Source organism: Condylostylus longicornis, unplaced genomic scaffold (assembly GCF_029603195.1).
Source record: "Condylostylus longicornis isolate FDR11 unplaced genomic scaffold, ASM2960319v2 ptg000044l, whole genome shotgun sequence".
In the NCBI taxonomy this organism is placed as follows: Eukaryota; Metazoa; Arthropoda; class Insecta; order Diptera; family Dolichopodidae; genus Condylostylus; species Condylostylus longicornis.
Genome location: NW_026578013.1, coordinates 11,000,331 through 11,025,857, shown reverse-complemented (window position 1 = coordinate 11,025,857; position 25,527 = coordinate 11,000,331). Strand labels below are relative to the sequence as shown.

Sequence of the window (25,527 nt, the reverse complement as noted above, 5' to 3'; positions counted from 1 at the left end):
AGAAATTATATAGGAAATTGCTTAATGTACTTAAAATTTTTGCTTTCTTATACTTTTTTTCATAGATTTTATAAATAATTTCTAATAATAGCTTACTACTATAATATAAAAATTAAAATCTTTTTCCAATTAAAATTCTTTTATATTTTTGAGTAAAAATCAATTAGCCAAAATCAAAACCATAAATACCTTTACCTATAAATTTTTTTTTTTTTTAATTTATTTTTTTGTTAATATCGCAACAAATAGATCAACAAATATAACATTCAATTATTGCGTGCAGTTGAATTCATACATTTTTTTTTATAGTGTACATTTAATTGAATATTAACAAAATAACTCGTAATCATAAATGCCACAATACTCCTAATAACATATACTATTATATTTAAACTTTAAATTAGATATTAAATAAGGAGAACGATAACACAAGTAACATACAACTCACGCATGCACGTATATATATGCATATATGTACTTATATATACAAATATAATTTGATTGCTCCTACTATATAACTATGCTTTTGAAATTGATGTAATCGAACTTTAAAATACAATTAATAAGAGAAACAGTAAAGCCATCATAGTTGGGAAGAGGACAATTTTACGTTCGCGTTGTGTGCAGGGTGTGTAACTGGAATTAAATAGTCCTTAATTAATTAGTCCTTAAATAAAGTTGTAATTGTGTAATTGCAAAGAATTAAAACCAGTATTCATTATCCTTTATAAAAATCTGTCAGCTATAGGGACAAATGTTCGTAACTATTTATTTTACTCAGACTTTGCTCAATTACGTCAAAACTAGTGTTACCTTAAAACGAGCAAAATCATATTTTCTGCTCCTCTTCGGAAATGACTCTAAATCTTTTAGTAATTGAGTAAAATTTCTTTCTTAGTAATAGAAGAGCAAACGTGTGGCCACTCACATGACGCCATACATTAGCAAGCCTCATGCGAACCAACCCTTCCACATGAAATACGAATTGCAAAACCGGTTACTGAAACCAATCAACCTTCCTAAGTGCTAAATGTTTTCATGATAGATCTTCCAAACTGTGATAAAAGAAGGCCATCAAAAAGCGTCTCCTATTCCACAACCAAGTCGGACAGGCACAGAGAACATGTTTCTCGCCGCAGTAATTGTTGCGGGGACTTGCTCCTGACATGTATTAACACAGATTATATGTAGTTTTTACAAATTAAAAAACTCGTATACTTTAACACCGTTATCAATATACCAAGTTTCGACTGTACAGTTAATAAAACAAATATTCTTACTTACTTTTCCTATTTTTATACACAATACCTTTTATTGTGGTCGTAAAACTTTTGTTCATTATAGTTCTGGTAAAAAAATTAATTTTCTTTCACAAAGTAAATGCTAAGGAAGCAAAAACAAAAAAATAAGATCAACATTAATCAGCAAAAATGTAAATGCAACTGAAATTCTATTTTTAAGTTCAACCACGTGCCCACCAACGTAATAAGTTCAAAAATTTTACCAAGTTAATTTCTTTCATTCTTAGATAACGTGAACTCAGTATTAGAAACGAAGTTAATCTAAAATTTTAGATCAGAAAATATTAGAATAACAAAACGTAAAATTGAAGGAAGAAAATCACTGTGAAAAACGGTTAGCTTAACAATATTGTTTATAAACAGAACTAATTACCTGCATTATTCACGTCGTATAGGTACTACAAAGTAGGCAATGATGTTATCAGCCAAATTAAATGGAACTTCAATCAACACAATGTCTGATTACAAAACAATAGTTGTTGAATGATTTTGATCGTATTTTTTGATCAATTTTCATTAAAATTTACAACCTTTTATGAATAATGTTTATTAGAGTAATCTTAGATGTAGCTATCATTAATTTTTTTTCACAAAGTCATACTATGTTGCAGAATTTAATAAAAATCATACTTAAAAAAGAAATTTTCATTTTCAATATTACTTTTCATTCATTCTAGAAAATTGATTTGTAATCTAAGGTCTATACCAAAAATCAGCGATGTATATTGAATTTTAGTAAAATGAAAAGTTATACTCGAGATTTTCATAGACATAGACATGTTGCTCTTAAAATTTTTGCCACATAACTGATATCGAAATGGAAGTCAGAACATCAGCTTTAACTTCATTTAAAAAACAAAATAGTAGGTTAGTAAGGTGCAAATTTGAAAAATTTGCACTCAAAAGTAAAACGTGTCTTACTACTTTTTCATTGTGTGGACTCATTCCATCACTCTGACTTAAAGAAAATTGCTTATATTTTCATGCAAATTTCCAAAATTTCTAAGACAATATTGTGGCAAAATAATCAAAGCTTATAAGTCTTGATGGAATCATAGTTGGTTTTCTTTCCCTTCTGTGAATTTCGTTTTCCAAAAATTTTATTATCATCCTGCACTTGCAATTCAATTTCTCCATACTTTATTTGTAAATTTCGTAAAAATCTGACGTTGTCAGACTGCGTTGTTTTTTCTTAAATTATACTTACAAACTTTTTTATTCTTTTTACATTTTCGAATTCAACTTTCTTCAAAACTTTTTCAGTTAGTTTCGCTAACCAATTACGACTCAAATGAAAAATTTTAAAAGTAGCATATAATATAGTGTATAACGTATACTCCGAGTATAGTGGCAACACGTCACTGCTTCGCACTTACATAAGATACAATTTTAGTTTAAAAATTAGACAATTGAATTGAAAAAATCTTCATGATTAGTTTAATATTTTGAAGGACCACATTCTCAGCAAATGTTACACAATATTTTATAAATAATATAAAATGGTGGCATCTAACCAATCCTGCAGTGATTAAGGCACCGTACTTTTAACTGAACAGTCTCGGTTAAAAGAAAAATATAAAAGTAGTTATCCGTATATACATAATATACGATATTGAACACAAGCAAAAATAAACAACAGATATGAATAACTTTTAATATAAAGTGCAGCAGGCTGGTCATCGTCTACTTTCTTATGTTTAATAAAACAATGTGTCTACAAAGTGAAATGAAATGCCCGAACTTGACTCTAAAAAGTCATGTAGAATAAGGAACCGCATATATTAGAGTTTTTTGTAGAATAGATTAGGGCTTTGTGGTAAAAGAGTAATCCGTTATAGACAAATAGGGTTAAATTAAGTTTTTGATAGGTGGTGGTACCAAAACAATATTTGAATTAAAATAGAATCGGATTTTGATCTAAACCGTTTCGGATTTTGTTCTAAAACTTCTCAGTACAAATTAAGTAGAGATCGAACAAAGCAAACAAAATACTGAATATTACACCATCCAAAAAAAAATGAATTGTATGACTAAATTATCAACTATAGTAAAATTTTCGAAAAGCATTGATTATAAAATTGCTATTTTGAAAAATATATCTTATAGTATTCGCCACTAATTTTATCGAATAGCTAAATAACAAACAAAAAATGAGGAAGAAAAAAAACCAAATCCTACTTAATTTCATACTTACGTAAAATTTTCTTCAACAATTCACTGCAAGGTACACAAGCATACTTTTTATATACGCTGTTAAATTTAACTATTATGGCTTTTAACTATTACAGTGTTTGATCACGAATAGATACCCTTATTTTGTAAAAATGTACAAAATGTATTATTATTCGAACGAATTATGAGTTTTTAACCTTCAAGTTAATTGAAATAAACGAATATATCCGCCTCCTACCATTCAGTTATGGTTTTCAATTTTTTGTTATGTTTTTTTACTTTGATGGTTTTAAAACAATTTGTAAAACATTTAATTTTTCCTCTATTATTATTATTATTACAAGTGATATTATTATTGTTTTATATACTTATTGGGCATCTCTTACAATTCTATATATACTGAACCCATTCTCATCCTGTGTTGCGGTTTTTTAAAGTATGTAATCCATAATGTATACGAACCAATTACTCTAAACAAAGATTACAAAATTTATAATAACATGATCCTTACTGTACTACAAAAATTGAGTGCTTGTATATTTTTAAGTTGTATAATGATTTCGTATTATGCTTATGATACATTATGCTATTCCTGGAATAGCAATAACCTTAATAACGATAGGAATGGAGAAACTCATGGTACACTGTAGCTTTCTTGAATGAAAAATTAAAATTGATCATCGTAATAATTTAAAGTTTCAGAGCTCAAAAACTGAAATATATATTTGATCATGCTAAAGGTGACGAATTGAAGAATCTAAAAATTAAAACTTGAATTTTAAAACTTAAATTTTAAAATCTATAACCTAGGAAAGCTTTCCTAGATATAAAATGCAGAATTGTGCTCTTCAATAAATTATAAAACCGTCAAAATAATTATACAGGGGCAGTGAATAAATAACGCTGGAAATGAAATTTGCAAAATGAAATACTTAAAGTACTGTGGATAATTAATTAAAATTTTCATTCACAAGGACGTGATGTAAAAAAATTGCATAATAAAAATTAAACAATTGCAACATTCCAGACTTGAGAGGCCAAACTCTTCGTATTGGCACATTTCACGCTTTTCCCGATAAATAAATTGCTTCGTTCTGCACTTTTCATCTTTTTCAGTTGGACTATAAGTACAGCTGATATTTTGAAGTTTGGAAGGCTGACCACGTCAAGGTGTTGTCGCCCTGATTAAGAAATTGGTCAGGGTGTCGTCGCCCTGGTTATGAGTTATAATATTTTTTCTTAAAACGTTATAACGTTATTATAGTTTTAAAAAAAAATTTTGAACTTGAGCATTATTCAATATTAAATAACTGTGCTTTATCCCATAGTTTTGCTTTACTGTTTATATTTACTGCATACGTAAACTGAATTTATTTTTAAGGTAAATTTTAACCTTTAAATAGAAGGTATAAAGTTGGTTTTCACATTTATGCTTTTTTTACTCTAAAATTTTTCTTTAAGAATCTACTTTTTACTTCTTTTTGTTTTGTTTCGGTAGTGAAACAATTATTGGTTCACTTACATTAATAATAAACAGTGAAAATTTACGAAACCACTTCCAGTTATAATTTAAAAAGTTGAATGAAAAATGTAACGCCAACCTGTTTATATTACGTTATTCTTTGGTAAGAAGGGATTCAGTTTGATTCTTCAATAAATTTTTGTTTTTAATTATAATGATAATGGTTACATACTTTAGGTATATATCCGACATAAAATTTTTAGTTGCCTCAAAAGAACTTTGATATTGCAGTTCATATTGAAACTTGCATTAAATATTCGAATATTGTAGGAAGTCGACCTAATTTGTTGACATCTAATAATTCTCGGCAAAAACAATATGTTCTGCCATGATATTATGTGTGACGTTCCCTCAACTGTCATTGCCCATCCATCAATACTAGCTTTCAATGTCTATTAAATAAAGAATTTATGTAATAGTTAAAAATATAATTTTACAGACGATCTGGTCGACATACATAAATATTAATGCTGACCAGATCGTCATGCCAAATGCAAGCTTATTTTAGATATCAGCCTAAATGTTTCTAAAGAACTTCGCATATGTAGGATTTTTCGGGCTTGAGGAGAATTGATCTGCTTAAAAATTATTTTAATTTATTATAATTTATAAATAATTCTTAATCGGTTAAATAAAGTAAGAATGAAAAGCAGTTAATTAATACCTTTATTACCTTGAACTGAACTCTGTTAGGAATTCATCATCTCTTTTTGCACTAACACTATAATGGTATATGCATATAAAGAGAAATTAGAACTTGTAAGAATTTTCTCACAAATTTGTGTTCCTTTTTTCTTCAGCACGTGCCAATTTCTACTGTACCGTTTATGTATCTACTTGCACATTTCTATTATCTTTATATTATGACATACATATGTACATACATATTATATTGTTATACTAGAGACGGTAGAAAATGATAATGTTAAGCAATTTAAATGAAAAACTAAATTTACTACTACAAAACGATGTGTTTAATAATGGGGAGCACGATTTAGCATTCTGTTATTTTTTCTGAATTTCTTTTGTTTATTGTATATTTAGTTTTGCTATTGTTTAAAAATGAAGCTCACACTTTATAAATACAAGAAACATATAAAAAGGGGAGATAAAATATGCAATAATGTTGAGAAGAAAACAATCAATCCAATATTTAAAATAGACCTTTTTTATATCTGGACGATCATTTTTCGCTTTTACTAAATTTTGTAGGCTTTTAGACAAAGCATCTATTCTTCTGCAATGCTTTGCTTTAAAATTCTCAAATTTGAATTCGATATTTTGGGATTAAGTAGATTCTTAACTAAATAAAAATGTAATAATTCATTTTACATTTTTATTTAGTTAAGTTTAGTTAGTTTCATAAAATTCAAGAAAATAGGTAACAGCTCCGGGTTTTACAATTTATAAAATAATATTATTCAAACAATTGATTTTGCGAAATTTATCTTGAGTAACCACTTTTACTCGAATATGAAGCAGGTATTTACGAACACGCGAGAGTGATTTTGTGAGGGAGTAGAGAATCGACTCAAATTCGAATTTGCAATTTGAATTAAATGGTTATAATGTATAAGAATTTGGATTTATTCTTATTATTTCCTAAAATAATAGATTTCATTAGAGGAAAAACTAAAAATCAAACTTTTATTTTGTTAGTTCATATAATATTTTACGAATAATATCCTACAGGGAAATACTGGTGAATCTGTTTCTTTTAGGAATTTCCCCTGACAAAATAAATTGCACTTTGCAACAAATATTTCTTTTTCTTGTTTCTTCTCTTTATTATACTGTATTTTCCATCTATTCAATTGAAAATAATAATGGTTGAGTCCAACTAGATAAAAACGAAAATAACAACCTTTGCCTACAAAGGTATTAAATTTGTGTATATGCGCTATTATGACTATGTTGTAATTTTCATTAATTTTTGAACATTGTTACACTCTTTATTTATAAAAGATAATAAAAATCCCAATGAAGAAAATACTAAAGATTATGATTTCATCTTGAGGATTCATTGAAAAGAACAAAACATTCGGTTTGTTTACATATAATACAAGTATAGGGATATAATTAGAAATTGTGCTTTTTAATGGGAGAAGCAGCACTCTGTAATGCCTATAGGCTTTTGTAAAACAAAAGGCATATAATTTCGAAATCTTTTGAAATCATTATGGTGATTTGTTTAAGTTAAAAATATTTTAATTTTGTTTGATCCAACAAATTTTATGAAATTTGAATAATTGATTTTTGTCTTTTGTATTATTTTTAAAAAAAATAAAATCCTATACTGTTGAAGGTAGTAGACCACATGGACATCGCTTGTACGAAGATTTGTGCCGCATATTACGGATTGCTTCAGTGACAATGAAACAAGCATTAATAAAGTTGATTAATTAATTGCACTTGTACAAAAAAATTACATTAGAAGAGTTTTTCTCCTTATGATAGTGGCAGTTATCTTCCATCATAATAAGGCTCAATGGTTTTGTAGATCATATTTGTACTCTTCTTTCTTTCTCTAAACTTAAATTTTTATTAAAAACTTTGTTAACAGAACAGACTGCAGTCTATCCAATTTAATTAAAACTAGTATGACAAATAAAATTTCTAAGGACTTATTTGCACCAAAAATAGAAAACCAATTTAAATTAACATTCTATATACCAAAACTGTTTTGAAGGGCAAAAATGGTAACGTATTTTAAACAATTACCTAATTTAATATCAGTTTAGTATTTTTTACTCAAAATTTTGACATGACCACCAACCTTATAAAAAAATTTAATTGTATAATTCTAATAATATTATTATGTTGAGCTAATTTGTACGACAACAATTTTACCACGAGCCAATTATATTGTAAACTTACCAAACTTGCATAATAATCATTTGTTTATACTCGTAACACTACAATTTTACCTTATGATCGTAAGTAAAACTGAGAAATAATTAAAATATTTACATGAACAAAAATGTAAAATAAAGAAAAAAATATTTATATATGCGTACGAGTATTTATGGAAAAAATAATTGAAATGAGGTGGACTCAAAATAAATATTTATAAAAGTTTTGTTACAAAGTAGATACTTAAGTTCTTGTAAAACGATATTAATTGGAACGAGCACGAAAGATTAATATGAACTATAAGAATTTCGGTCACGTTCATATATTGCATTTCCTTTGTAGCTCGCTTGTGTCAACTTTTAATATGCGAAATGATTTAAAATGGAAAAAAACAAATAATGACAAGTGAATATTAATTTTAAGAGTCAATAATCGATTTTTATATTTAATGTCCACAATAACTCTTGTGTGCAAACATAGAATAATTAAAGAGAAAATAAAATGTTTTGTGTAGTTCAATTGCGCATTTTATTCAAAGTATGTTGATGCTTCGATTTTATTGATAAGAGTTGAATAAAATTATTTTATAATTAAGAAAATTAAAAATTAAGTACAATTCATAAGAATGAGTTAATAAAAAATAAGGTTAATTTGGATCAAAACAACGGGGAAAATGTGTGCTAATTCCACTAATCTAAAACTGATCACTATTAAAAATTAAAACAAAAGTGTTGCGCATTTTGTTATAACGAAACCAAGTATAAAATTGGTTTAATAAAATCGTGAAAATTTTGTAAAATTCGATTTCTAAAATCTTAGAATATTCTCATCGAAATATTTGATTACGAAAAATCTTAGAATATAATAGATTTCGAAATTCGGGTTCGTCACCAACTCTTTTAATATTTGCATACAAAGAAACTAAAACTTTTCAGATAAAGAAAACATTTAAACACCACTAAAATAGTTTGAATTGAATTGGAATTTTTGGTATTATTACACTGCATTCCAATAATAACTTTGGTGATTCTTTAAAAAAAAACTGATCTGCTTTGTACTAAATTTCACTAAACTTTTTTTATTAGTTTGACGAAAATGTTGAACATGATTGTGAAAAAGTTCTCTTCAATATATAGAAATTTTAAAGTTTAATAGCTAGTGCGTTTGTCAAAAGGAACATTAATATTCAACAATCAAACTCGAAATACCAAATTTTTACCAAAATTTAAGAAAGTTCGTTGACTGCGTATAGACCAAAATGTAAATTTAATTTCGAAAAAAGCTCAATTTTTAGAGATCCTATTTCCGGTATCTGAAGTATTTCCGAAAATTCCAATCCAATCTGTCCCATGAAATAGACAAAGTTAATGTATAAACACAAAATATGCAATAATTTTCAAAACTATAAGTATCAGGTTAAATATTTCTGATTGACGCGTCCAAATATTTTTGCATCAGAATATTTTTGTTAAGAATTTGATTAACTTCTGTGCAATAAGTAATTCTAACAATTTGATTTTGGTATCTTCACCTGAAAGGAATAAATAATTTATGTAATTTTTACCACAATTTGCCACCAAAAGCTCTAAAATTGAATGCAATTCTTTTATTCTAGTGCGTCAATTCTAGTGCGTTATTCTAGTGCGTTTTTATTTTATCAAATTGTATGGTGTTTTGTTAATAATAATTATTTAATTTACGATGTTTTTAGATACTGTAATTAAAAACTATGAAATTATAGTATTGTCCAAATTTAGTCATTGTCTAATAATTAAATTATTAATTACTGCTTTCTGCAATGCTCTTAATTAAAAAAAAATTAATTTCTTCTGTTAACGCATTCAAGCAAATTATTACTGTTTCTACTGTCATCAAGTGATTCATATATTTCGATTTGATTTATTTGAAATGACGCAAAAGGTTTTTTATATTTTTTTTTAATTTTTCTCAATTTTGTATTATTTAATGAATCCCACATCTTGAAGATCATGAAAAAAAAATCCTTTTTTTTAGAAAACCAAAAAAAAAGTCTGATGAATGTTATCTGAGAAAAACAAGAACAAAAAAAAATCGATTCAATTGATCGTATCGATGTAAATCGAAAATTTTTATCAATTGTTATCTTGGAAACATGTCACTAAATCTTAATTGAAACATTATCTTAACTAAAACGATTTCATTCCCTATGCAAAAACATGTCCTTTTTTCTTACCCTTTTTGTTTTTGCTTTTTTTTATATAGGCACTCGCTATTCAAATTGGCATGACGCTACCTATAAATAAATTTTAATTGCACCATTTTTTTTGTTATTTTATTTTTTGATAAAAATTGTAAAACCTATTCATTCTTATTCTATTGATTCGCATAGGTCATTCAAATGTGAGCGGCATTTAATAGAGAAACGAAAGGTGTCAGTTTTAAAATTGTTGATGTTATCCAAAAGTTTCAATAAACTCTTAAAAAAAAAATATTTTTTTTTTTTTGGATTTTTATATTGAAGTACAGTTTAGAATAGCTCCATATCCTATGATAAACTTTTTTTTTGCTATGAATGTCCAAAATCAGGTTTGAAAATAAAATAAGAGGAAAAACAGAAAAAAATAGATCTTAAGCGGAAAAGGATTACAAATTGTTGAATAAATAAACCAAAAAAATCCCGGTACAAATCTTGAATCGATCTAAAAATTTACACATGAGAAACAAGTGCGAAAATTTGTGTGTATAAACACACGGTTAATCAAAACGATAATAAGGTAAAGAGGACTTGAAAATGATGAAAATTGCGTAGGAGTATTAAAAATGCAAAGGGAGTCGAAGAAGTGTCGAAGAAGTGAAATTGTTTTTACATGCTAAACAAACAGCTCAATTTTAATGCGACGAAGCAGTGAGTCAGTCTTCGGGAAGAAATCAAGGTTCATCATAATAAGGCTCAATGGTTTTGTAGATCATATTTGTACTCTTCTTTCTTTCTCTCAACTTAAATTTTTATTAAAAACTTTGTTAACAGAACAGACTGCAGTCTATCCAATTTAATTAAAACTAGTATGACAAATAAAATTTCTAAGGACTCATTTGCACCAAAAATCAAGGTTCATAAAACTTTGTAAATTAGGAATATTGTGACCCATTAATTTAGAAAAACTAATGAGGTATAATTAAGTATTTGGATGACAACAGCCCTTTAATATCCAAAATAAATAAAAAATTAAATAACAAAATTCGGAGAAAAAATGTCTTTCCTTAGTCTTGTTTTTTGTGTAGAATTTTAATAATAAATTTTAGTTGAATACTGAAATACTAGTAGCATGTCATTTTCCAAAATAATCAAATCATTTTCATTACAGTTTAAATAAGTGGGATCCGGCTCTTAATTAGAATAAAAATACCACATGGTTAAATTTTCGAAGCTTTTCTGAGTTCGAAATTTTGTGAGTGAATCTCTTCTAATTTGAGCATGTGAAATTAAGAAATTTGTACCAAAATCCACAGCAAAATTTTATTGATTGTTTTGTATGCTAAACGAAATTAGAAAATTATAACAGTTTTAACATAAGCACTAATTTTTTTTAAACCAAGTGAATAAGAAATTCTTTTGATATTATATGATCATAAAAATCTGGCAATCAATACAATTTTTAAATTAAATCTAAAAGGAAAAGAAATTGAAAAGATTAATCAAATAGTCGCAATGAATTTTGGCCCAATACAAAATTGCGAATTTTTTTTTTTATTTCTTTTTTGTTCTGGATTTTAGGGGAAAGGTGATTACGACATGCATCTATGTTGATGCATCCACTAGCGTTCGTATGTAGAATCGCAGAGTCGAATGAAAGAGACATTTTATAAACAAAATAATAAACCGCCAGCAAGCAGGCAAGCAAATGAATCGTTCTAACTTTGAATGGATTTTGTTATGCTATGATTTTTCCTTTTTTGTTGTTGTTTATTCTTTGTTTTTGTTCGATTTTTTTAATCGACGCTTTATAATTCTTTGTTCAACTGTTCTTCTTTTTGTATTTTTTATTTTTATCTGTGATATAGTTTTCCTTTTTTTTTATTAAATTTGCGAAAAAAAGAAGAGTTTTAAAAACACTGAGAAAAAAAACTTATGTTAATTTTTGTTTTTTGTTACTTTTGGTTAGGTGGTAATGACATGTTTTAAATATAACAAGTTTTTACGATATAAAAGAGATTGGAGAGAAAAATAATCATTTGAATTCTTTGGATGCGATACAACATATTTATTGAAAGAGTGTAAGTATTTTGGAACGTTTTCTGTTTTTTTTTTGCATTTTACATATTATTACATATTGAGTTATTCCATGTACATCACATATGGTATATACACATATGCGCGTAGCTGTATAGATTTTTGAATGAATACTTAAGTGAACCAAGTATACACACATTACAATATGCAGAGTATATTAGCTATTATTACTGTTGTTCCTATATTTTATGTATATATTATTGTATATATTGAAGTTTGTATGCATGCATACATTTTAAACGTAAATATTTTTAAAAAGATGTTTTTATTTAAAGTAACACGATGCAGCCCACATAAATCAATGCAATGCAATGCAATGCGTCAAAGTGCGTGGATATCAACATAATATGTATTATACTAGATACGGTATTTATGGAGGGATGTACATAGTACTCGCACGTACATACATACTATGTTAATATATTGATTCATATGCAAAATATGTAATAAAGTAGAATGGAGTAGAAATAATTATAAAACAGGCGAAAGAGAATCACACGATTGAATTTTCTATATGAGAATTCGTTTGTATGTTGAAAATGCCTATGAAGAAGATGGATTCTTTGGCGCATAGCTATGAATTAACATTGGAAATTACTGCAGCAAAAATATTATAATGTGTATTGGACGGTTTTTTTTTCGATTCTCATGTTTTGTTGTTTTTTTTTTTATATTTTTGCGACAATTATTGCTTTTTTTCCCCGCAACAAGCGAAAAACGAGAAATTTTCTTTTTATCAGAATGTGGGGAGTTAAAAAAATTTTTTATTCTTGTTTGGTTTTTCTCTTATTTTTTTGTCGATGATCTCGTCTTCTTAATTTTTTATTTTGATAGCGTTTAGCAATTTTCTTTTTTGCTGTTGTTTTTGTTTTTTTTTTATTGTTAGTCTTTTTTTCTCAATTTTGTTTTTTTTTTTTGGAGTGGTTGTTGTCTTACATAAAAAATTACAAATTTAGATTGAAAACGTACTTTATAAAATAATTTTGTATATTACAGTGAAACTTTCATACAACGAACCACCCATATAACATTTTTTTATTCAATGAACAATAGTTACTGTCGTTCCAATAGTTTTACCATTTTCTCGAGTAAATGTTTCTATATAGCAAACTTTCAATATCCGTATACGAAACTGATTTAACCTTGCCCTTTCTTATATCTTGTATTTGCATATTGCGAACAATGCACAAAAATCTTCAAAAATTTAAGAAAGAAAAACAGATAAACTTTTGGTAGCAACACAATTTGTATACATTATGCCAACATTTGCATTAAATCTCGGTGACATTAAATGTCAAAATCAAATTTAATACATGCAATGTGCCTATGTAAGTGTATTGATTTAACACGTATCGTAGTTTAAATTAGTTGTTCTTGTACATATTTTTTTCCTAATTTTCTACTAAGCGAATTTTTTTTTATTACTAACAAAATGTTATGTTTAGATGGTTATATGGAAGTTTTACTGTATACATATATCCTAGATATAAAACACACTATGGTGTACATATTTTTCAATTTCTATTTCAAATTAAATATTATGGACAAAAAATAAAATAAAATATGAGTGAAAATTGAATCAAGAAGCGTTTACGCACGAAAAGAAATAAAGCAGACAAGTTTGAATATTTGAAATGTTTCATAATGTATTAGGGTTGCCAGGAACAAAAATTTTAAAATAAAAAAAAACGAAGGATATTTTAGTAATTCAATTAAAAGATTAAGAAAAAAAACAATATTTTAAATAAATAAGGGCAAACTTTTCTCTCGCATTAAATTGAATAAATAGAAATTAAAAATGAACAAGGACATATCTAAAATTCTTAAAACTGAGCTGAGATTCATTAGTTTCATTAGTGTAAAAAAATTATATCCAATAAATTTTGAAAATTCTATGTATTGAATTTCTTATAACTTTGGATTTTTTGAAAATTCTAATTTAAAGCATTGAAATTCAAAAGAGCCCCTGTATTTCATACAGCAGTTAAGTTCTTTTGAACTGGAAAATTTTCTCACTCTGTAATGTTTATTTCACTTGCAAATGGTTTTTGTTTTAAATGTAAGCATTAAATTTGTAAATGAGAGGAAGGTATAAAATATTTTCGATTTGGAAGAACGTGAAGTTTCTAAACAATTATCTTTATAGACAATTATCGAAGAAAAACTGTTTTCCTTATGAAAATCAATTCAAGTGAAAATTAGGAATAATATAAATTACCCAAAGAAAATGTTTTTTGTAATTCCCCCCTAGAAGACAAAATGGTAGACAAATTCTCAAAAGACAAAGTGGTAGATAAATTCTCAAAAAATTAAATTAATGGTAACTCCATTTTGAATATTCGAATATTCATATGCACTACACACACACACACACAAAATTTTAAGAAATATTTCTATACGCATTTATACACATTAATATGTAGGTGCATAAACATATTTGGATCTTTTTTTAGGATTTAATTGGATTTAAATTAGATTTGATACAAAGTTTTGTATAAGTACTTATACATGTAAGTAATTAAAAAAAGGGTAAAATCGAAAAGAAAATTTGCATTCAAACACCATTTTTAGACTTTAATTTTTTTTTTATTTTCATTAAATTGAAAAATTCTAATAAATTTACTTAATTGACAACTCTTTTTTATTTTTTTTTTCTTGACGTTTTCTTGTCAATCAATATAGAAGTCTTTATTTTGGACATTTTAATGTCTTAAAATATTTTAATGGAAATAATACCAAAGCATCAGGAAAAAAATAATTAAAAAATTAAAATTAAATTTTAATTATAAAAGAATAAAGAAACTTTTGAAATAGAAATCAAAATACGGGCGTTTCAAATCTTAATTCTTTAAAGGTTTTTTGTTATTTAATTGAATTAATGCTTACGGCTACATTTGATTTTCGGATAGCTTATGTGGAGACGAATGTCAACAATCATAGGTTTACAAGTGAATATTCGTTACAAGTAGAGCTTGCACTAAATGTAGCTTGTTAACTAAAAATTACAAGTATTTTTAATTTTATACTCCATAAAGTTCTATATATACATATATGTATGTATGTATATTATGCCACACCAAATGAATTTGTGATATAATAAAATATTAGTGCGATGACTCTTCCCTTAACGAATCTTCAGGCATTTGAGCGCAAATATTGTCATATATACCAGGAAAGTATCACAATTGTGTTGCAGTCTTGTTTTCATATTGTCTAAACATTTCATTTAAGGATCGGAGTTAAATGTCTTTGCAGAAACCATAATAGTTTCAGTGTTTAAAGAACAAATGAAGCAATTATAGTTTTTCATAAAATTTCCACGAATTTCAATTATTTATTGAGAGCAACATTTAATTCTTAATTAAGTTTTTGGCATTCTTCTTTACTTACTAATAATTGAATTTTACCAACTGAAATAAGAGCAGGACAATGAATTTCTTGAACTACAACCCCTTCAAATTTTACCTAAAACAAAATTTGTTTTTCAAAATTTGGTTGGGTATTTAGAAATACTCAAAAAAATTGTTATATAACAACCAATAAATATTTTATGAAAAACATGTCAATATTACACCTTATCTACATCTAGCGTATATTAATAAAGACAAATTTTCTTATGACGATTTCACACGATTCAAATTACTGTAACATTTTCATTTCCTCCCAATTTATTCAATATTAACAAGCGTATAATGTATATGTACACGCTTATTTTTAAATCATAAAATAAATCATAATTCATAAATTCGAGATGCTGATAGTAAAAGGAAGTCATATATTGTAGTAGATATGCAAATATATTTTTATATACATTTTCACCTTTAATTTATTAATTTATTGATCATATACGAATTATGTTTAATGCCGGTGTACACATGTAAAAGGTAGCAATAAAAATATTTGAACACTGATCAGTGGATGGTCAATGTTTCCGATTCTTTTTTCTCTTTGACGATTTACCCTCTAGAATTACAAAATTTATGACATACCCAAAATGAAATCTCGCGTTTATTTTAATTTTATAGCTTAATTTTATACAATAACCGAAAATTTAAAATACAAAAATTTAATAATATTTTTGACAATAATAAAATACAACAAAATCGATTAAATAAGCGTACAAAATTCAAAGAAATTATTAATTTAAATAAAAAATATAGAAATTTTGAGATTAATGAAATGGTGGGAATTATTCTCGTTTTGTATAAACGCTTTAAAATTATCAAATATGGTGTGTTTGTTGGTATTTTTTATAATTTTCAAATTCATAAATCAAAAATAACAGAATGTTCATATATATGTACGTACTGTCAGTCTTTGTATTTATTATAATTGTCATTGGATACTAAAATTTATTTATTGTATTAATAAAAAAGTGAAATTATTTTTGAATCCTATTCGCTTTCTATGAGTTGTTAATCAAATCTTAAATTTAAAATTTAATCTTTCGAATCTGATAAATATAAAAAATTTTATTTGATTTGAATAGAAATATAATTTATTGTAAACGGTAAGAACCATTGCTTACGTATTCATCGAGCGTTCTTTAAACTGCAGAACTTTATTAAGTTTTTGCCATATTATGCATTATTGGTTCTTATTATGCCCGAAATTTCAGTCAATAATCAAAGTATGTAGCTGTGACGAAAACTCAGTTTCAGAATGTACAATAGCTTTCATGAAAAACTTTCCTGTTTCAAAACTATGGCAGGAATTTTATGGCAGTATACAAAAAATTCCAAAAAAGATAGTTCATGCAGCAAAACAAAAATTTATAAGTACCGTTATTTTTTTGATAATTCATTTTTAGAAAAATTCCCTGTCGTTTGCAATACAAAAAGCCTTTCGAAATCTGAAAATATGGACGGGACCTATAATACTTTCATCTTGTTGTGTATCTTGTGTTTGAATAAAATATTCTTCCTTTCTCATGAGTATGACACTCTGTAAATTTTGAAATTAAAATTGAGTTGGTTTACAGCTTTGTTGATAAAACTTTATTGCCTGAATATAATTATAATATATGAATTTTATGAGACTTTATGAGCTACCTTAAAATCTAATAATAAAAAGAGGTTTGTTAACAATCACCAAAATATCGTCATAATCAATTTATAAAATATCAATTGACAAATTTTTTTAATTTACATATGTATTAATTATAAATTTTATAACATCACATAACCATAATGTTAAATACGAGTATTAGAGTTGATGATTAATTATTGGTATTCAAGAGATCAAATTTTTGTTTGAAAAACTTTATATAAGTGACATTCCAAAATTTCATAGTGCAAATTATGAAAACATGTTTTATTTATAACGAAATTCAAAGAGAGGTTCTATATGTTATGGCACTAATGGCCAATATTTCTTCTGTAAGTAATATTCTTCTAAAGCCATGCACAGTCGGACTAACCTATATTGTTTTGTATTATCTATTGTATTTTTCCGTTCCTTTGTGTGAGTACAGGTTTTATGTACATAATAAACACTGATTTTAAAATAGTTGAATTGCTATAATTTCATTCTTTACATAGCAATATAAAATAGACTAAGATAAAATAGATTAAGACTTTTGTAATAAAATTGTACACTATTTTCATTAACAAAAATATCTCCTTTTAAATTACATGTAGGTTCAATAATATTTCGTTAGAGAAAGTGTTATAAATGCTATTTTATTGAATTCCAAAATAAAAAAATTAATTGAGTATTGTATATGGAAAACGTCTTGGACACCTCTAACACAATGTAAAATAAATGAATGTTAAATTCAAAGTTTGAGCATATCAATAGCAGGTGCTTTATTCCAATTTGTTAGATACTTCTTGAATAGGATTTAAATTCAATTTATCGAGCTTTTTTAATTCTATAACAGAAGGTCAAAACAGGCCCGTTTCTCAGAAAAATCAATTTTGGGGCTTAATAATTCAAAAAGCAAAGTGAGAAATGAAAAATTCTCATGCTTCGGGAGCATTATCTAGGTAAGTACACCCTGTAAGCTGCATACACTTTTTTCTATATTTGTAATAAATATGTATATCGTCATTCATATGTTCTTATACACAAAATGTGGAAATTCATTTGATCCAATAAAATAAAAAAAAATCAATTCTTGTATTGCAAAATAAGAATAATTGTGCCTCTTGCATGGCTGTGATAACAATTTAAAATTTCTTTTCTGTTCATGCGAACAATAATAGAATTTTTAGATAATTTCAATTTGATAAATTGCATTCCAATCAATTTAAATAAAATTGGTCTTCTTAGGTTTTGTTTTTTGTCTCAATTTGATCATAATGTGCATTTCTAACAGTTTATTATTAGTATACATGTAGAAAATCTGGGAACATAAAAATTTCAAATTTACATTACGACGCTGATTTTGTCAAAACACTTTAAACAATTTAATTAAATTAAAAAAATTAGAAAATGCATTAAACCACATTTGAGAAAATAGAAAATAATAAAAAGAATAAAGCAGAGGTATTTTTTTAGTTGAAAAGATTTTTTTCCAACATAATGGAATTTTTGAAAAATACAAAAAATACGTAGAAAAAAAAAGGCAATGATGAAAATGTGCTGCTGCATTATTTTTTTTTTTTTTAATTTTATTAAAAATGTTTATAAAAATTGCCAATGGAGACTGCATTCTTCGATATTTTCTCTAAAATGACAATTGAAGAACCCAGCAGCTGATATACGACTAAAAGAACTGCTGCAGTTCTGTTTGCAAATTCTTTAAATTTTTATTCCCTTGTTAATTTCTTTTTTAATTGTTTTATTGTACGTGAAATAAAACTACTATATATGAATGAATGTGTGCTAGTATATATTTATTTTATATATTTCACTTATATTTCACTTATGCCTTTTTAATTTGGCACGCTAAATAAAATTTTTTAATTGTTTATTTTTTGCGAAAAAAACTAACGCAAATATTATTATTAACAGTGGGAGATCACTTTTCCCTCCCCTTTCATAAGCAAAGTTATTTATTTATGAAAAACAAAACACAATATTATTATTTTTTCAGTTTTTCTAGATTTGAAATTAAAATTATCTAAATTTCGAAGAAAATGTACTCACCATACGCATATAAAATGATAATTTACCTATGTATATATCACAAAGGAAAAATTATTTATTTAAGCCAATAATTAATTTTTAATTTTAAAATAATAATAATGATATTTTGGAGCCAAAAATAATTTTATATACATATTTTCCTTTTATTATATAGAAACTTGCAGCCCAATCGTATATCTCGCCTTTTTTACTCACATTTTGTTTACTTTCAAATCAGAATTCTTCGTTTTTCTAATGGGATTACTCATTTTTTCATTTGGATTTTTGTATTTTTTCTCAAATTATTGACTGAACGTCTCACTTTTAAAAACAAAATGAATAAATTTTGCATACATTTCAGGATACGCAATACCGAATAAGTCTTTTCACTCGAAAATTACATTATACAAATATATTATAGTTACTAACTTTCTTTTCATTTGCCGATTGAAATAGACGATCAGTATCTTAAATTTACAGACTTCATTTAAAAATGCATGCAATATAAAGGTAAATTTCCCTCGACTAGTATTAAATATTTTAACACAAAAACTCTTAAAAGGCGAATCGAAATCGACCGCGGAAGTTCTTTACGATTACAAAATTTTAAATTTCTTGAAATAGCAAACTATAGTAAATCTTTTACCCTCTCATTCTGAAGCTTTTTGCAAACGATGTTATTCTGTTTTTGCTTCATAAATTGGAATATTTTCGCAATCTATAATTTCGGAAATTTCTTCAAAATTTTTGCTATTTATTAAAACAATCTGAATCTTTTAATTAGAACAAAAATTAGAATTTTTAAGTTTTAGCAATTAGTTATGTATAATTAATGACAAGACAGAAAAAAATTAACTTAGGGCGCTGTCGGGCTAACGATGATTAGGTGTTTCTTAACATTGCCAATCTTTGAAAAGTGTTATCGAACTTCTGACTTTTGAAGAAAACTTCGATATTTACTCATATTAGTAGCATTAAGACCTCGATATTTGCTTAAACTTAACATAATATCGATATCATAAAAGAAACAGCTAAACTAACATAAACTATAAACCAGCGTTTACCTTAATTTACACATACTTTAAAAATTTTTAACCTGATATTGATTTTATCATAATATGAATATTACATACATAAAGCACATAATCACAGGATAATTTTACTTGCTTAATTAACACTCTACTTCTCTAGTTGCCATATAATTATTATTTAACGAGCTGTTTAAACTTTTTTATTATTATTTTATCGTATTTTAACATTCTGTTTTTTTTTTATTCCATGTAATTTCATTTACTATTGCAAAAATCGAAATTGAATTGGTAAAAATTCAATTATATTCACCTTACTGAAACTAGTTAATTGTATGCTAAACAATATCGATATTATCATAATTTTAACTTTTATTTTTCCTATATTAAAAAATTTCAATATTAATCACGTAAACCGGGGTACAAATGTAAATGCATAATTTTCTAAAATGTGCATAAGCTTTAAATGTTAAAACATTAATTTTTTTTTGTACTAAAAGTTTAACTTGGATTTCAGAGACAAATTACTCTTGTTTTCTGTTTATTTTTTCAATCTCAATGTTAGTAAATTCAATAAGTATTTTTTACCGTTTGATATTCAACTGGTGTAGTAAGGTGCTATAAGAAAATCAACGTTAAATACAATCGTACACTTATAGTTTTAATCTAGTTTGTGACTTTTATGATCCGAGCTTTAATGTTATCAATTTCAATCAAAACTATATGCTTAAATATACATAAATACTAAGAAACTTAACTACAAAGTAAAGTTTAAAACCTGTTATCAAAAAAAAAGACAAAAAAAGCAAATCATGCTTTCGGTTCACGTAATTCAAATCATACAAACATTTTTCCAAATAGTTTGCTTAATTTCGTTTAAAACTGAGTTTCGGCGCTAAAAAGGTTTGAGCTTGCTTATACATTTTTTTTAAGGGCAAACTTTCAGGCATAACTCGAAAACCGGTTTCAATTTTCTGTATTTTTGAAAAGATTTTTAAATATCACTAAAGAAATAAATATGAAGGTATTTTTAATAAGCAACCTCCTTTCTGTAAATATTTTTGATTGAAAGTAAATTCTAAAATAGGTGTTAACTTGCTGTTTTGTGAATTATTGTTTTACGTATAATAATTATAGCAATTATTAATACTGATAAGGTAGGTAGATATTGTATTTCTCTAATTTTCTTAAAAAAGTTTGTTTAATACGCAAATCAAATACCGAATTGAATGTAAAAGAGCTTGTTTTAAATTTTATTTTTACAATACATTCACTACATAATTCGAAACTTTATGTACTGCATATTAAATTAGCTTTACAATATTATTTTGTATAATATTAAGCAAATAGTGACCAAAACAAAATTGTGGGGATGTAGCTCAGATGGTAGAGCGCTCGCTTAGCATGTGAGAGGTACGGGGATCGATGCCCCGCATCTCCAAAATATTTTTTTTATATAAACTGTTATTAAAAAATATTTTTTATGAATTATTTTATGAGTTATTGCCGATATAATTTGTAGATACGATTTTAAATTAAAAAAAATATGCTCCTCCAAGTGTTCTAGCGAGATGGCGTTCTTTCACAGTTATATACATAAATATTTTAGAGGCAACATAACATTATTCACATTTGAATTTCGTATTAAGCATAGTAATACACTAAGACTACCAGGAGTATGCTGCATGTCAAAAATACACACCTATATTCTTTTAGTCGCATCACTTGACGTGATAGGTTGTTATTAAAAAATATTATAATTTTCTGAATAAAATCAATTCCGAAATTCGAAATTCTATACTGAAAAACAAAATTCTTATCAGTAATATCTCATCACCTCAAGATTGACATCATTATCACACTGCAAATACTTGTCATCGATAATTGCACCTTAGCTGCAGAAATCAATTTCTTCAAGTTGCTTAAAATTACAGAAGCGTAAATTAAAATTTTTATTTTACACAGAATGATCAAGATACTTTTAACAGTTTGAAGATATCGTTCGTCAGGACAAATAATTTCAAAATAAGTTGTGAATTTAGTTCACCATTTGAAGTTTGCATTCAGAACCAAAAGAAACTGTTAATAAATTTGTAGGTATACGAGTACATATAAGTAGTTTTGGAATCGGTTTTCAAGGAAATTGGGATAGGTATTGTCATATTAATATAAATTGTTTATAAGTTTTAATAAATTGCTGTGAATATTATATAAAGAATCTTCGTAAGCACAATCATTTTGTAGAATATAATTTTAGAGAATAAAATTTTTACAAAAAAATTTTACAAATATACCTAATAAAAAAAAATTATACGATAATGTTAAAAAATTTTTTGGAGATGCGGGGCATCGATCCCCGTACCTCTCACATGCTAAGCGAGCGCTCTACCATCTGAGCTACATCCCCTTGTTTATATTAGTTGCATTTTTACAGTTTCATGTAAATTAACTGACTAAATTTACTGTGATTATGCAAATCGGTAGCAAACAACAAAAAAAAAACAAATTAATTAAATAAATAATAGTGATATCGTAAAAAATAAACAGAATGCTAATTGGCATGCGTACACCTTTCACTTTTCAATTCAAATTTTTTTGTTTTAACTTAAAATATTTTTATTTTTAACAACATACTCGTACTACAAATAACAGCGTTTGCACCTCAGTTTTCAGTGGTATGTAGCTGAAAAAATATAGTATGTGCATATAATGTGTGCATCCTTCTGCAAGGCGTATATGTACATACTAGTATTATGTGTGTTTATTTTAACTATTATTTGAAACCAAAAATTGAAATCAATTTTCTATGTTGAAAAATATGTGTTAAGCTTTAATTTTGTTACAAGTTTTGGTTTTATGTGTATTTTCTATTAAGTTATCGTACAGAATTCAGGATTAAGGTTATCAAATCAAATTTGGGTTATCAAATGTTCAGAGATTAGTTCACAACTTTTTTGAATACAGACCGTTCTTTGTTAAATTTCTCTGTTTTCCAAATAATTCAGTTGAATAAAGTGTTTTATTTAACATCATAGCAAATTGAAGCAAATTTACAATTTAGTGGAGTGTTTGTGATTGTGGTATAGAAATTTTCTGTTACAACTACATATTACTTATATCTAAATCGGAAGTGTAGGAAAACACTAGTTTAAATTAACTAGTTTATTTTTGGTGCCTTCAATTTTCGAAATCAAATTACTAAGCTGTTGTTCAAATTGAATATACAATTAAATTATTTAAATTAAAAGTGTGCTAAATTGTAGTAAATGTTCTACATGCGATTAAAGTATTTTGCTAATGTTCCATCACAAGACAAAGAACACGAGACACTTGTTTGCTATTAAGTAAAAAACAAAATCCTAATTTTTGATGACGATAGCAACAACAAGTTGTCAACAAAGCAAACAAATAAAAATTTGATACGTAATAAAATATAAATGTTAACATGTATGTATGTACATATGCGTCGCTCGACCGTCAATATTATGAATACATACATATACATTCGCTCATACAAATAACATGTAGTAAGATATGTAGCTGGATTGTGGGCGTTATAAACAAGTGTTGTCTGAATGTTTTGCTCTTTGCCGTTTTGTAATTTTTTATAGTTTTGTAATTTTGTAAAGAATAATCTTATTATTGTTTATTTTTGTGGTTCATATTTTTATGTCTACTACTACACGTGTTTTTATATTGGCTAAAATTTTTATTTTTCGAATATTTTTTCAGCAATAAATTTTAATTTTTCTTTTGTTTTTAAGCAAAGTAGTTCAGTAATATAAGAATTAGAAATTTATTAGTAAGTGGCTATAAGAATAAGACATACGGTCAATGTTACAATATAAAACCCGAAAAAGTGGTTGAAATGTGAAAATTCGCCATGACTTATAAGTTACTGGGTATTTAAAACTATCAATTTTATAGATCTTTGTCTACTCCTCCTATTGGAATAATAATCTAATGTAATTAGTATGTATATTAACTAAATTGAAGCAATATTTTTTCCAGGTACTAATTTTCGGATATATACAATATATGTACATATGTACGTAGTTCAATGAAATCTACCAAACAGAAGTATTACTTGAACAAGATTTAATTTAATAGGGTTTGTGTGACTATAAGGTTTATCGGTTTAACAGCATGAAAACTAAGCTGTGTTTTTGAAAATATATTTCTTAGATTAGATTAGATTTTATTAGTTTGCCGGAAAAGTAGGCAATTCAAATGCCTACATAAAAAAGTAGCAGAAATCCGATCGAAATGGTAATTTTATTTTACTGTCGGCGAAGCTAACAAACAAAATTGCACCGTTATTTTGAAATTTTTTTGAATCAATACTCAGACCATAGACATATACATATAATATGTAGTTTACTCCCATTGGATTTGCATCACATATTATAATGTGATGTGTACAAAATGTGTACAATATACTACATTATGTATTACAATACATTATGTATGTATACCTACCCAAACATAATGGTATTGTATATTTCTAAGATTTCAAAAAGAAAATAAAAATCAAGAGTAATTTCAGTGCTTTCTATATAGCAAAATTTTTTAGTTTGTAAATTGTTTTTTTGCTAAAATCAAGGTTAGCACACATATTTGCGTATGGTCACTTACGTGCAACCTTAAATATTATTTTTGAAATTATATGTTGATAAAAAAAAGTTGGATGGCCCATGGGAGGATCGAACTCACGACCTTCGCGTTATTAGCACGACGCTCTAACCAACTGAGCTAATGGGCCTCATACCTTACCGTTTTCATATTAACTACAAAACATAATTATTTTAGAAAACTTTAGTTGTTTCATTTGGTTTTCGAAGAAAATTTTCATCTTTCATCGCATTATTTGTAATTTTAGTATAATTGCAAGTTACATATGTATGTAAATATGTAATTTTTTTACATTCTAAAGATAACATTTTATTTATTGTAGGTATTTGATATTGTATTAATTTGTGTTTTTCATTTGTTACACCGTATAAATGTGTGAATAGGTAGTTGGAATTCTGGTTTAAAAGGTTCGAACCACTTTTATGCGGGGCACTTTTGTGTGGAATACTTCCTCGTTACTCTTACGAGGAAAAATAACGGTCCGCGGTAGCGTTGCCGTTTAATTTATTAAAAGTAATTTTTTTTTTTTCAGTTAAAGACGGAGTATTTAAAAAAAAAATGGAATGTAAATTTTTATCCAACAAAATAGATTTACAAAGGTTTTTGTGTTAATGTACAAGCGATTTCTTAATTATACATATGAAATTTGTCAGGGAAAAACATGAATTTTTTGCAAAA

General features: G+C 26.3%; 1 protein-coding gene and 3 non-coding genes across 4 annotated transcripts in view; 2 read left to right on the top strand and 2 right to left on the bottom strand.

The window, feature by feature from the left end:
* LOC129610427 (phospholipase A1 VesT1.02-like) overlaps positions 1 to 25,527 on the top strand; it is a 128,995-nt gene that overhangs the window by 71,667 nt on the left and 31,801 nt on the right. The gene's annotated exons all lie outside the window — the stretch shown is intronic.
* On the top strand, positions 21,586 to 21,658 carry Trnaa-agc (transfer RNA alanine (anticodon AGC)). Its single transcript has one exon. It is a non-coding gene; the product is annotated as a tRNA-Ala (tRNA).
* On the bottom strand, positions 22,552 to 22,624 carry Trnaa-agc (transfer RNA alanine (anticodon AGC)). The gene has a single exon. It is a non-coding gene; the product is annotated as a tRNA-Ala (tRNA).
* Positions 24,906 to 24,979, bottom strand: Trnai-aau (transfer RNA isoleucine (anticodon AAU)). Its single transcript has one exon. It is a non-coding gene; the product is annotated as a tRNA-Ile (tRNA).